The sequence below is a fragment of the Protomyctophum parallelum genome (assembly GCF_964188405.1).
Source record: "Protomyctophum parallelum genome assembly, chromosome: 17".
In the NCBI taxonomy this organism is placed as follows: Eukaryota; Metazoa; Chordata; class Actinopteri; order Myctophiformes; family Myctophidae; genus Protomyctophum; species Protomyctophum parallelum.
This window is the reverse complement of record NC_139719.1, coordinates 33,940,229-33,954,078: the sequence shown is the minus strand read 5'-3', so window position 1 is coordinate 33,954,078 and position 13,850 is coordinate 33,940,229.

Genomic DNA, 13,850 nt, shown 5'->3' with positions numbered 1-13,850 from the left:
AGGATGTCGGGTTGGGAAGAGGGGAAGGGTAGGGGGTGTGAGGATGTAGGAGGTTTCCGAGGGGCCGGATGAATGAGTGAGAGGAGGGGGTGGGGAGGGGGAGTGAGGATGAGAGGATGATTTGGAGCTACAGAGGGAATCTTGAGGGAGTGAGGGGATGGAGGATGTTAGTGAGACTAGGCCCCTGGGAGGGAAGTGGAGGATGGTAGGGCGTAGCCCTGTGGGGGGGGGGGGGTGTCGAGGGCCCGGTTCCGGGGGGGGTGGAATACCCTGAGTATTGGCATGGGGTCTGAGTAGCGGGGCGTCCTTCTGGCTGTGTACGGACACGCCCCCAATACGAGACCCCAAAATGGATCGGATGATTGAGGATCAATTATGGAGCGTTTGCTGGACCAGGGAGCCGTGGGCGGCTCTGAGGTCCTGGACGCTTGTTCGTATGTAGGCATGGTATGCTTGTGAAGACCAGCGCCCAAGGAGTTGGACTGTGTGGTCGGTTATACCTTGTCTGGAGGCTGTGGAGGTGGCGCCGATCCGGAATGAGTGGCCGGAGAAGTCGGATGCAGAGTATCCGGCCTTGGTCAGGATCTGGCGGAGGTGGTAGAGGAACCAGTGCCTGGTGGCTACGGAGCCGGAATCTGTAGTGAACAGAGGATCGAGAGGAGAGGCACGGGAGGAGAGCCTAGCACGGAGGTGACGGGTTAGGGGTTCGTAGGGGCTGAGATGTGAGTCGAGTTTGAACAGGTAGATGGGTGTCGTTTTGCCATATTGGTCCGTCTTGCTGTATTTTAGAGTGAAAATGATGGTGGTGGAATCTATGATGCTCAGATCGGATAAACAGGGGTGTTTATTGTGGATGAATGTGGAGTTAGGTGTAGTGAACTCAGAGCACCTGAGGAAACCAAAAAAGGCTAGGAGGAACATGGCTTCCAGGGTGGAATCTGTGGAAGGGCTTGAATGTCCGGAGCGGAGTGTATTGATGCATCCCGAGAGGATGTCGTAGGTGATAGGTTGGCGGAGAGGAGGGTTGTGAGGCTCCTTCCGTTTCAGGCTCTTAAGGAGCAGTGTGACGTGTGCGTGCTGGGAAAAAGGGTGAGGGGCTCCTGTTATGAGTTTAGAAATGAAATTGATACCTGATATGTAGACTCGGATGGTGGAGGGAAGCATGTCCCGAGATGAATGGCAGTGGCTGATGTAGGAGGTGAGGGTGATGAGGTCCAGAGAGGGGAAATGTAGGCCGAAGGTAGTGTGAAATGACTGGAAAGAGCGCCAGGCTGTCCAGTAGGAGGAGAGTGTGGATGGGGAAATACCTTGGAGTATGAGGTTTCTGGAGATGGTCCGGAGGTTGTAGAGTGGATGGTCTATGGGAAGGTCATCTGTGAAAACGGAGGAGCTGGAGTCGGGTGGAGGTCTGCGGATGGGGCCAATAGCCTGAATTTCTGGAATGAGAAGCGGGAAAGTGAATCTGCTATTGCGTTGTGATGACCGGGGACGTGGGCTGCTTGGATGAGGAAATTGTGGGTGACTGAGATCCATGTGAGTCGTCTGAGGAGCGCCATGAGGGGTAGTGAAGGGGAGCGACCTTTGTTTATGATTTGGACGGTGGCTTGGTTGTCAGAGTGTATGAGGACTGAGCGGCTGGTCCATTCGTGACCCCAAAGAGAGGCCGCGACTATGACGGGGTACATCTCGAAGAGGGCTGAGGAGTGAGCGGAGGAAAAGGGTGGTGAAAACAGCTCTTCTGGCCACTTCTCTGCGAACCACCTCCCTCTGTGATACCCTCCGTAACCGACGGAGGGTGCCGCATCAGTGTAGAGGTCCAGGTCTTCGGGAGAGGAGAGGAAGTCGTTGATGAAAAATGTCACACCGTTCCAATTGGACAGCAGGAGGTGCCAGAGCCTGAGCTCTATGCGGCATGGCAGGTCTAGGCTGACGTGGTGATGAAGTGACGGGACGGATGTGGCGAGGTGGAGGAGGTGGGAGATGAATGAACGGCCTTGTGGGATGATTCTGGTGGCGTAGTTGAGGTGGCCTAGGAGCTGTAGGAGTTGTTGTTTTGTGCATGACGGGATTTCGAGGAAGTTGGAGATGAGTAGTGTGATACGGTCTAACTTTTCTGGGGGTAGTGAGGCTTGGAATGTGACGGAATCCAGATCGATGCCCAGGAACTCAATTTTTGTCTGGGGACCCATTGTTTTTTCCTCTGCGAGGGGGATGCCGAGCGCCGCGAACGTGGTTTTTAGGCACGTTAGGCTGCGGGCGGGGGGGGCTGATGGGGGGTCTATGGTGAGGAAATCATCCAGGAGGTGGACTAGGTGGGGGATGTGGTCGTTGTTGAGCATTATCCAGCAGAGGAGTTCTGAGAGGTTGTCAAACAGTCTGGGGGAGCTTTTGCAACCGAAGGTTAGCCTGACGGAAAAATAAAATTTATTGTTCCAGTGAACGCCAAAAAGGTGCCATGAGTCTGGGTGTAGTGGGAGGACTTTGAATGCCGACGTGATGTCGGCTTTTGACAGCCAGGCACCACGCCCGGCGAGTCTGATGAGGGTGATGGCGTGGTCTATAGTTGAGTATTTGAGGGAGTAGTCGGCGCTGGGGATGAGGCTGTTAATGCTGGGGATGGATGAACCGTGTGGGGCGGATAAGTCAATGATGAGTCGTTTCTTTCCTGAATATTTCCTGGTTGCCACGCCCAGGGGGCTGATTCGGTATGAGGGGAACGGGGGGGAATCGAATGGTCCTATCATAAATCCTTGGTGAATTTCTTTCTCCAGTAGGGAGGTGACGATGTCGGGTTCTGATAGGGCGGACTGGAGGTTCTTGCAGGAATGGGATATGACTGGGAGTGAAAAAATGCCTGGTGAAAATCCGTTTATGAGACCGTCGATGAAAAAAAGGATGAATGGGGTGTCGGGGTGGTGGGTTAGCGCTTTGGCTAGGGCGGGGATGTTGACGGGGGTGGCCAGGTGTTTTATCAGTCAGCTGCTGGCTGGTTTGGTGGGGTTGTGGGGGCAGGTGGGCCGGGTGTGTGCTCCGCCGCAGTAGGAGCAAACATGGAGCATTCTGCAGGAGTTTACTTGGCACCCCTTGTCATTAAAATTGTTGCATAGCATTCTTGAGCCGATGAACATAATTTTTCTGCCCCGCTTGTCCATGGCTTGAGAGGAGGAGGGGAAGGCGGTCGGGCCAGAGGGGCGGGGCTTTGGCTGCTTGTCGGGGGCTGGCTGGGAGTGAAATGGGTGGGAGTGAGATGAGTGAGAGGGGGCTGGGGGGGGTCTGGATGAAGGTTTGGAGGCTGAGAGGACGCACTCGGAGGTGGGGTGGGAGGGGCAGCCACAGACGGAGCAGGTGAGAGCGGCGCTGCCAGCGAAGAGCCGGCAGTATAGCTCGACATCGAGGGCGCCCCAGTATGTTGTCTGGTTCCACTGCTGGAGGCGAGCTGCTGCTCTGGCTGCAAATTGCCTGTGATATTCATAGAATAGAGAGCCGCCGAAGCGCGCTGCGAGGTCTGTGACTATGTATAAATAGTGGTCTAGCTCTAGCCTTCTGTTGGGGAATTGGGCGCAAATGACCTCACGGAATATGGAGAAAGCCAGGGTGAATTCTGTGTGAGTGAGGGGGGAGTGGGATGAAGAGGAGGATGTGAGGTCGCGGAGGGTTATTGAGAACCCCCCGCAGTCTACTGAGCGTGGCTGAAAGGTGTGAGCGGAGGGTTTGAGGATGGTGGCGAGGTCTATATCATTACCCTGCAGGATTTGATGGCGGAGGTTGCAGGATACTGGAGGTGGGTTGAGGGCGAGCGCGTGTGGTGGCATCGTGGCGGCAGCTGCGGTGGAGAGAGAAAAGGGGTGGGGGAGAGACATGGGGGAGGGGGGAGGGAGGGAGGAGGGGGGGGGGGGGGAGGGTGCTCGAGGGATACTGGGCACCCGCAGGTGGGGGAGGTGCTAGCCGGCTTGGGTCGGTGGCCCAAGCGCTGGGCTGGCTAGCGGCCTGAGGAACTGAGGGGGGGAGGGGGAGGGCTGGGGGGGGGAAGTGGGATGAGTGTGCAGGGGGGTGGGATGACAGTGCAGCCTGCAGAGACAGGGATGTAGGGAGGAGGGAAGGAGGGATTCCGAGGGAGGCTTGGGGGGGGGGGGGGGGAGGGGGGGGAAGGGGGGGGAAGGGAGCAGGCACAGGGGGGGAGGTATGCTGGGGGGGAGGCATGGCACGCCTGGACTGCGTTGTATAGGGTCCGAGGCGGCTGTGCACGGTCTGGCCTCGGCGGTTCTGGACAGGCGGCAATGAGTCCTCTCTCCGGTCGTCGCGTCGAGAAGGACCCTGTATGACGTCATCCAGCGGCGCCGCGGATGTTGCCGGAAGGGCTGGAGATGAGCACTGGGCTAACAGGTTGAACAGTTGCCCCTTATTTAATGTTCTATGAAAGGCGATGTTTTTGTCGCGGAGCGCTCTTTTGAGCCCGGCGACTGTCCACTCGTTCGGCGGTGGCATGGCCGGCCTCGTTGAAGAGGACGGCGGACCTGAGACGGCGCGCGTTCGGGTGGACTCACGACGAGGAGGAGGTGGAGGTGGAAGATCGCTGTGTGCCCGGCGTTGGTGAGGCGGAGGGAGTGGAGGTAGTTGGCGGAGCCGTTGGCCCGTTCTGGAGCCGGGGTTACTGGACGCGGAGGCGGCTACCCGCCGGGTTGCCTGCGATGCCCGGGTTACCGTCGAGACGGGGATGTGACCGGGAGCTGACCGAGGCAACACGCCGGTCGCCAGAAGCCTCTGGAGGAGCGGTGTTTCAGGCGAGTCCGGGATGGGGAAGTCATCATCAGAGGGAAAGAGATCAATACTATCCATGGTGAGCTAGAATTGCTTTAGAGCGTGTGCTGTGTAGGTACGAGACGTACGAGATACAATGCACGAGTGGCTGGTGGAACAGGCTGGCATATATACTCTTCCCTTGATGCAGCAGGGGCAGCGATAGGGCAGAGAGCTGGTGGTTGCCATGGCGGTGAGGTCTCGGTGAGTGGTGAGGGTGGAGCTGGCATTGGTAACCATGGCAGGTAAATGGTGTAGATGATTGAGCTTGGTATCTGAGGCTAGGAATAGAGTTAGCGTGGCATGGTGGCAGAGGAGGCCAACGATCTTAGCTTGTAAGCGTGGTCTTCCTCCTGAACATGCGTTGTACCAACTTCAATTAACTTCTTTGTGCAGTGTTGAATTTATACTTGGCTCGTGCACTTTAGTAGAAATATAAATATTTCAAAGTTCTCCAGGACCATAATTGAACTAGGAGATCTGGGACTTGAACATGGAAGAGCATGTTGAGAGCCTGATCACCAGACCAGTACACCATCTCATAGTTGTTGAAGACGTGTTCTTTTGTATTTTAGATTGCTCAGCTCAATCAGCAGGACCACACCATACATTTTCTTCCAGCTCGTCGTCAGATCGTCTTGGTACAGAGCGCCCCCTGAAATGCATGCATTCGTTATTTGATCCCTGCGATTAAATCCAACTGGTGTCATCATCATATACATTATTACAGTCACCAGGGGGCGCTCTGTACCAAGACGATCTGACGACGAACTGGAAGAAAATGTATGGTGTGGTCCTGCTGATTGAGCTGAGCAATCTAACGTCTTTCGACAACTATGAGAGATGGTGTACTGGTCCAGTGATTAGGCTCTCAACACAGAGGTTCCATGTTCAAGTCCCAGATCTCCTAGTTCAATTCTGGAGAACTTTGAAATATTTCTAGTAAAGTGCACGAGCCAAGTATAAATTCAACACTGCACAAAGAAGTTAATATCACTTTTCTCTCTGCACAATTAGCCACACAACGTCCAAGTCAGACGCATGCCAAACACTCACTCAGCAGTCTCAGCTCACTGACTCTAATTCAATGTCTTATGATTATGAATATAATTAAATGTAAATGTGTCTTACTCTTATAAACCCATGGGGTTAGGGCACTTTGTGTGCAGAACACGAAAATAAAATAATCAATCAAAAATAAATCAACAATCAATCATAGCAAAAACAGTTGAAAGTGAACAGCGCCAACGTTGTCCAGTTGAAAATGAACTACGCCGACACGCCATCCATACGACGTTGATACGCCGTCTCTCTCTGGACGGCGTATCAACGGCGTATCAACGTCCGCTCACGCCGTCGGACAGTTTTAGACTATTTTTGTGTTTTCAGACAGTTGAAAGTGACCTGAAAATGAACTACGCCGACACGCCGTGCACACGACGTTGATAGGCCGTCTCTCTCTTGGACCGCGTAGTAACGGCGTATGGACGTCCGCTCACGCCGGAAATGTAAGAGATTTCCTCAGTGATAGAATTAAATGAATAAGTTACAGCTATATCTTTAGTGGATTTAACAGATGGAATGAATTATTACAACTAGGCCTAGTCTTTAGTGGATTTATTTGATACAATTAAGCGATGGAATTAATAATTATAACTAAATGTCTTTAAATAAGCATTTATATTAAAATAGCTTAAAACGTGACAAATGTATTTGTATGTGCTTGGTGTCTTTAGGTTTGGCTCTTCCTCAGGTCTGGCTCTTTAGTCCACTGGTAACGTATGCGCCTAGTTGATATGAGGTCCGGGGTTCGACTCCCAGCCAAGGTTACACTTTGAACCAGTGTTTCTTTCTACAGTAGCTACATTGGTTTTTCTATCACTGAGTGGAATCTCCTGTTATTTTATTTTTTGTATTTTATTTTTTGTATCAATGTTGTTACTCAAAGGGAACAGCAGACTGCATTGTGGGAGGTAGCAAGTATTTATTTTTGATTGATTATTTTATTTTCGTGTTCTGCACACAAAGTGCCCTAACCCCATGGGTTTATAAGAGTAAGACACATTTACATTTAATTATATTCATAATCATAAGACATTGAATTAGAGTCAGTAAGCTGAGACTGCTGAGTGAGTGTTTGGCATGCGTCTGACTTGGACGTTGTGTGGCTAATTGTGCAGAGAGAAAAGTGATATTAACTTCTTTGTGCAGTGTTGAATTTATACTTGGCTCGTGCACTTTACTAGAAATATATATATTTCAAAGTTCTCCAGGACCATAATTGAACTAGGAGATCTGGGACTTGAACATGGAAGAGCATGTTGAGAGCCTGATCACCAGACCAGTACACCATCTCATAGTTGTTGAAGACGTGTTCTTTTGTATTTTAGATTGCTCAGCTCAATCAGCAGGACCACACCATACATTTTCTTCCAGCTCGTCGTCAGATCGTCTTGGTACAGAGCGCCCCCTGAAATGCATGCATTCGTTATTTGATCCCTGCGATTAAATCCAACTGGTGTCATCATCATATACATTATTACAGTCACCAGGGGGCGCTCTGTACCAAGACGATCTGACGACGAACTGGAAGAAAATGTATGGTGTGGTCCTGCTGATTGAGCTGAGCAATCTAACGTCTTTCGACAACTATGAGAGATGGTGTACTGGTCCAGTGATTAGGCTCTCAACACAGAGGTTCCATGTTCAAGTCCCAGATCTCCTAGTTCAATTCTGGAGAACTTTGAAATATTTCTAGTAAAGTGCACGAGCCAAGTATAAATTCAACACTGCACAAAGAAGTTAATATCACTTTTCTCTCTGCACAATTAGCCACACAACGTCCAAGTCAGACGCATGCCAAACACTCACTCAGCAGTCTCAGCTCACTGACTCTAATTCAATGTCTTATGATTATGAATATAATTAAATGTAAATGTGTCTTACTCTTATAAACCCATGGGGTTAGGGCACTTTGTGTGCAGAACACGAAAATAAAATAATCAATCAAAAATAAATCAACAATCAATCATAGCAAAAACAGTTGAAAGTGAACAGCGCCAACGTTGTCCAGTTGAAAATGAACTACGCCGACACGCCATCCATACGACGTTGATACGCCGTCTCTCTCTGGACGGCGTATCAACGGCGTATCAACGTCCGCTCACGCCGTCGGACAGTTTTAGACTATTTTTGTGTTTTCAGACAGTTGAAAGTGACCTGAAAATGAACTACGCCGACACGCCGTGCACACGACGTTGATAGGCCGTCTCTCTCTTGGACCGCGTAGTAACGGCGTATGGACGTCCGCTCACGCCGGAAATGTAAGAGATTTCCTCAGTGATAGAATTAAATGAATAAGTTACAGCTATATCTTTAGTGGATTTAACAGATGGAATGAATTATTACAACTAGGCCTAGTCTTTAGTGGATTTATTTGATACAATTAAGCGATGGAATTAATAATTATAACTAAATGTCTTTAAATAAGCATTTATATTAAAATAGCTTAAAACGTGACAAATGTATTTGTATGTGCTTGGTGTCTTTAGGTTTGGCTCTTCCTCAGGTCTGGCTCTTTAGTCCACTGGTAACGTATGCGCCTAGTTGATATGAGGTCCGGGGTTCGACTCCCAGCCAAGGTTACACTTTGAACCAGTGTTTCTTTCTACAGTAGCTACATTGGTTTTTCTATCACTGAGTGGAATCTCCTGTTATTTTATTTTTTGTATTTTATTTTTTGTATCAATGTTGTTACTCAAAGGGAACAGCAGACTGCATTGTGGGAGGTAGCAAGTATTTATTTTTGATTGATTATTTTATTTTCGTGTTCTGCACACAAAGTGCCCTAACCCCATGGGTTTATAAGAGTAAGACACATTTACATTTAATTATATTCATAATCATAAGACATTGAATTAGAGTCAGTAAGCTGAGACTGCTGAGTGAGTGTTTGGCATGCGTCTGACTTGGACGTTGTGTGGCTAATTGTGCAGAGAGAAAAGTGATATTAACTTCTTTGTGCAGTGTTGAATTTATACTTGGCTCGTGCACTTTACTAGAAATATATATATTTCAAAGTTCTCCAGGACCATAATTGAACTAGGAGATCTGGGACTTGAACATGGAAGAGCATGTTGAGAGCCTGATCACCAGACCAGTACACCATCTCATAGTTGTTGAAGACGTGTTCTTTTGTATTTTAGATTGCTCAGCTCAATCAGCAGGACCACACCATACATTTTCTTCCAGCTCGTCGTCAGATCGTCTTGGTACAGAGCGCCCCCTGAAATGCATGCATTCGTTATTTGATCCCTGCGATTAAATCCAACTGGTGTCATCATCATATACATTATTACAGTCACCAGGGGGCGCTCTGTACCAAGACGATCTAACTGTTGAACTGAACTGACTGATGATTACAGGACATGCAATGTCACTGTTCCCCAAAACACATCCCCTTCTCATTGCAAGTTCTTTTTTTAATCACTTCCTTTTTTCAGACAAGCAACAAGTAATATTATGTACTTTATTTATTAAGACTATAGCTAGTAAGTAAGTACCACGCTAGTGTAACACCCAGGAATCAAACACAGGTCCCCTGCACTGAAGGCCAACATCTTAACCACTAAGCCAAAGCAACTGCCTATGGCTCAGGGGAGATATGAGACTTTTGAGGTTATCAGGCTGAGGCTGTGAGCCTTCAGTTAATACACCTCTAAATGTTCAAATCCCTGTTCTCCTATAGCTTAATGCTGGAGTGTTTCAACTTTACTAACTGAGGGCTAACACACACAATTACCAGGAGATGTTCACTGTGTGTCTGACTGATGGTGCAATGGTCTAATGATCAGTCTCTCTGTACGGACATTCCATGTTCAAGTTAAAAAAAAATGAAAAAAACGATGGGTTATAGCCCATCGTTTTTTGAATTTTTGAAGAAAAAAAAATCCTCGTTTTTAATCATTTTTGACCATGGGCTATAGCCCATATCGTACGGCATACTATAGCACGCCGTTTTTCATCATTTTTGAGAATTTGAAAAAAAATGAAAAAATGAAAAAACGATGAGTTATAGCCCATCTTTTTTTTTTTTTTTTTTTTTTTTTTTTATCCTCGTTTTTCATCATTTTGGACCATGGGCTATAGCCCATTTCGTACGGCATACTATAGCACGCCGTTTTTCATCATTTTTGAGGATTTGAAAAAAGTGAAAAAATGAAAAAAAAAACGATGGGTTATAGCCCATATTTCTTTTCATTTTTGAAAAAAAAATTAATCCTCGTTTTTCATCATTTTGGACCATGAGCTATAGCCCATATCGTACGGCATACTATAGCACGCCGTTTTTCATCATTTTTGAGGATTTGAAAAAAATGAAAAAAACGATGGGTTATAGCCCATCGTTTTTTGAATTTTTGAAGAAAAAGAAATCCTCGTTTTTAATCATTTTTGACCATGGGCTATAGCCCATATCGTACGGCATACTATAGCACGCCGTTTTTCATCATTTTTGAGGATTTGAAAAAAAAAAAAAAAAAAAAAAAACGATGAGTTATAGCCCATCTTTTTTTTTATTTTAGATTTTCTTTATCCTCGTTTTTCATCATTTTGGACCATGGGCTATAGCCCATTTCGTACGACATACTATAGCACGCCGTTTTTCATCATTTTTGAGGATTTGAAAAAAAGTGAAAAAATGAAAAAAACGATGGGTTATAGCCCATAGTTTTTTGAATTTTTGAAAAAAATAATAATCCTCGTTTTTCATCATTTTGGACCATGAGCTATAGCCCATATCGTACGGCATACTATAGCACGCCGTTTTTCATCATTTTTGAGGATTTGAAAAAAATGAAAAAAACGATGGGTTATAGCCCATAGTTTTTTGAATTTTTGAAAAAAAAAAAAATCCTCGTTTTTCATCATTTTGGACCATGAGCTATAGCCCATATCGTACGGCATACTATAGCACGCCGTTTTTCATCATTTTTGAGGATTTGAAAAAAATGAAAAAAACGATGGGTTATAGCCCATAGTTTTTTGAATTTTTGAAAAAAAAAAAAATCCTTGTTTTTCATCATTTTGGACCATGAGCTATAGCCCATATCGTACGGCATACTATAGCACGCCGTTTTTCATCATTTTTGAGGATTTGAAAAAAATGAAAAAAACGATGGGTTATAGACCATCGTTTTTTGAATTTTTGAAGAAAAAGAAATCCTCATTTTTAATCATTTTTGACCATGGGCTATAGCCCATATCGTACGGCATACTATAGCACGCCGTTTTTCATCATTTTTGAGGATTTGAAAAAAATAAAAAAATAAAAAAACGATGAGTTATAGCCCATCTTTTTTTTTATTTTAGATTTTTTTATCCTCGTTTTTCATCATTTTGGACCATGGGCTATAGCCCATTTCGTACGGCATACTATAGCACGCCGTTTTTCATCATTTTTGAGGATTTGAAAAAAAGTGAAAAAATGAAAAAAACGATGGGTTATAGCCCATCGTTTTTTGAATTTTAGATTATTTTTTTTTACCTCGTTTTTCATAATTTTGGACCATGGGCTATAGCCCATATCGTACGGCATACTATAGCACGCCGTATTTCATCATTTTTGAGGATTTGAAAAAAATGAAGAAAAAAAAACATGGGTTATAGCCCATCGTTTTTTGAAATTTTGAAAAAAAAATTAACCTCGTTTTTCATCATTTTTTAACATGGGCTATAGCCCATCCCGTAAGGCATACTATAGCACGTAGTTTTTCATCATTTTTGAGGATTTGAAAAAAATGAAAAAACATGGGTTATTGCCCATCGTTTTTGGAATTTTTGATTTTTTTTTAATCCTCGTTTTTCATCATTTTTGACCATCTCACTGAGCAATAGCCGGCTATTAGACGTGCGTCTAAAAATAGGATAAAAAACATCTAAAAATAGACGTCTAAAACACGTCTATTTTTAGACGTGTTTTAGACACTTGGGGGACTAAATTAACACCTAGCATGGGCCTTTGATTGTCAACTTAGCCTCACAATGGTTAGCCAGCTACTTTTAGTTTTGAGGGAAAATGGTCCCAAAATCTACAACTGCTTTTATTGGGTTCAAACATTCAGGAAAGCAGTTGATTATTAGATTCCAGCATTAAAACTTTGCATTATGTCTGAAGTAGTTCATACACAACTGACATGTAACAACAAAGATTTTACAAAGACATTAAAAACATGAAAATGTTCTTGGCAGTGGTTCTGAACCAGTGGTCATTGAGGGGGTTCCAGCTGATCCCCAGCGAAATGATGAAGAGTTGGTAACCAAATGGACCCTTGTAGATTTTTTTAATCTTGAGCATGTAAAATTATACCATGGTTCCATTTTACACTCTCAACAGTTTAATTATTGTTAAACATCTGCATTACTTAAGTTAATTTACCAACATCAATACAGCATGCAAATGTGGACATATTCTTTAGTTTGGGTCTGCAAGGCTAAATCTCATCAAATGACGGCCTGTGGCTCAAATGCAGAATAAATATTGATATGAAAAGGGTTGAAAACCACTGAATATAGGTATATTTAGAATGGATAAAAAATATGTGATTTGCGATTAACAATGGACAATCATGCGATTAATCACGATTCAATATTTTTAATTGATTGACAGCCCTAGTATAAAGATATATTTTAGGGGTTAAGGAAACTTATATTTTAATTTAGGCATAAGAACATCATATTGCTTTACATTTTACAAGCTTGTCTCTGCCTCAAAATGACTTGATCTAATTATTGTATCTACTCATTAGGAGACCTGAATGACCCTGTCCATGAGCCGCTGGAAGGTGGCCGGGGCGCTGAACACACCGAATGGGAGCACTGTGTACTGGAATAGGCCGAGTAGTGAAGGCGGTCTTGGGTTTGGCCCAGACTCGTATGGCGTTCGTCTTATGGCACATGGACGGTCACCCCCAGCAGGAACCTCAGAAATGGGAGAGGGGGAGAAAGTAGGGAAGAGAGTTTTAATCGTTTGTTTCACTTCAGCAAAGTGAATGTACTTGTAGTATTTCTAGTGCCAATAAGCTCCTTTGAGGGGAGCAGGGAAAGGAGCTACTATGGAGGTGAAAGGGGCGGGGGTGGGATGCGAGAAGCCTGTAGGAAAGTCCAAAAGTGGCTAGTGTGCGATGCAGCGAGGCGGGCAAAACGTGGAGGATTCTGGGTGGTATGGGCATGTATAAATGGGGACAGGTAGATTGGCGTGGAGGGCAGAGAGTGGTGTTAAGGGCAGCTACGGTCAAGGTGTTGACTATTAGTTTACTCATGCATTGAGAATGTTTATTTTTAAGGAAGTAATTGAGAATATTTTTGTTGTGTAAGCTTTGACTTAAAAAAGGGGAGATGTGTTCATATTATTGTTTGTGAACATTTGGGGCAGAGGTTTTGCTCTGGTCTCCAGGAATTGTGCATGCTCAGTTTCACGGTTGATCCGGCCAACAGTGCCAGAGATTAGCAGTACGCAGATGGACGGTCACGGTCGGAAAGGGATGAAAATAGTATCAACCACAGCCATGCCTGAATTCTGCCTGGCAGAGACCCAGCGAAATAACAAATTAATAAAATGATTGAAACATGGGAATAGGATGCATTTGAAGCAAGTTCACACAAAAGTCTCCATCAACCCCATAGCTAATTAGCTGCTTATGGAAGTATGTGTAATTTCACTTTGATGTTCCTTGGTAAAGCAGCAACAAGTCAGGATGGAGCATTGTTGTTGTTTTATATTATTATGGTTAAGTTTATGCATAGGTTTGGTGTGGTTAGGGTAAGGAATTTAAGGATATGATGAGAGCTTTCATACATGCACAGTGAATGCTGGCCTAGTATGAGCTAAGAATAGCAAAATGGCTGATGTGTGATGGCGAATAGTTTTCTCTGTATTCTGTGGTAGGTAGCCTACTGCAGGCCTTATCATACACTACACTACACATAACCGACCATAATTTAACAGCAAATGGTGGCAATGAGGATGGCTGCACAGTACAGTACAAAAGAAAACG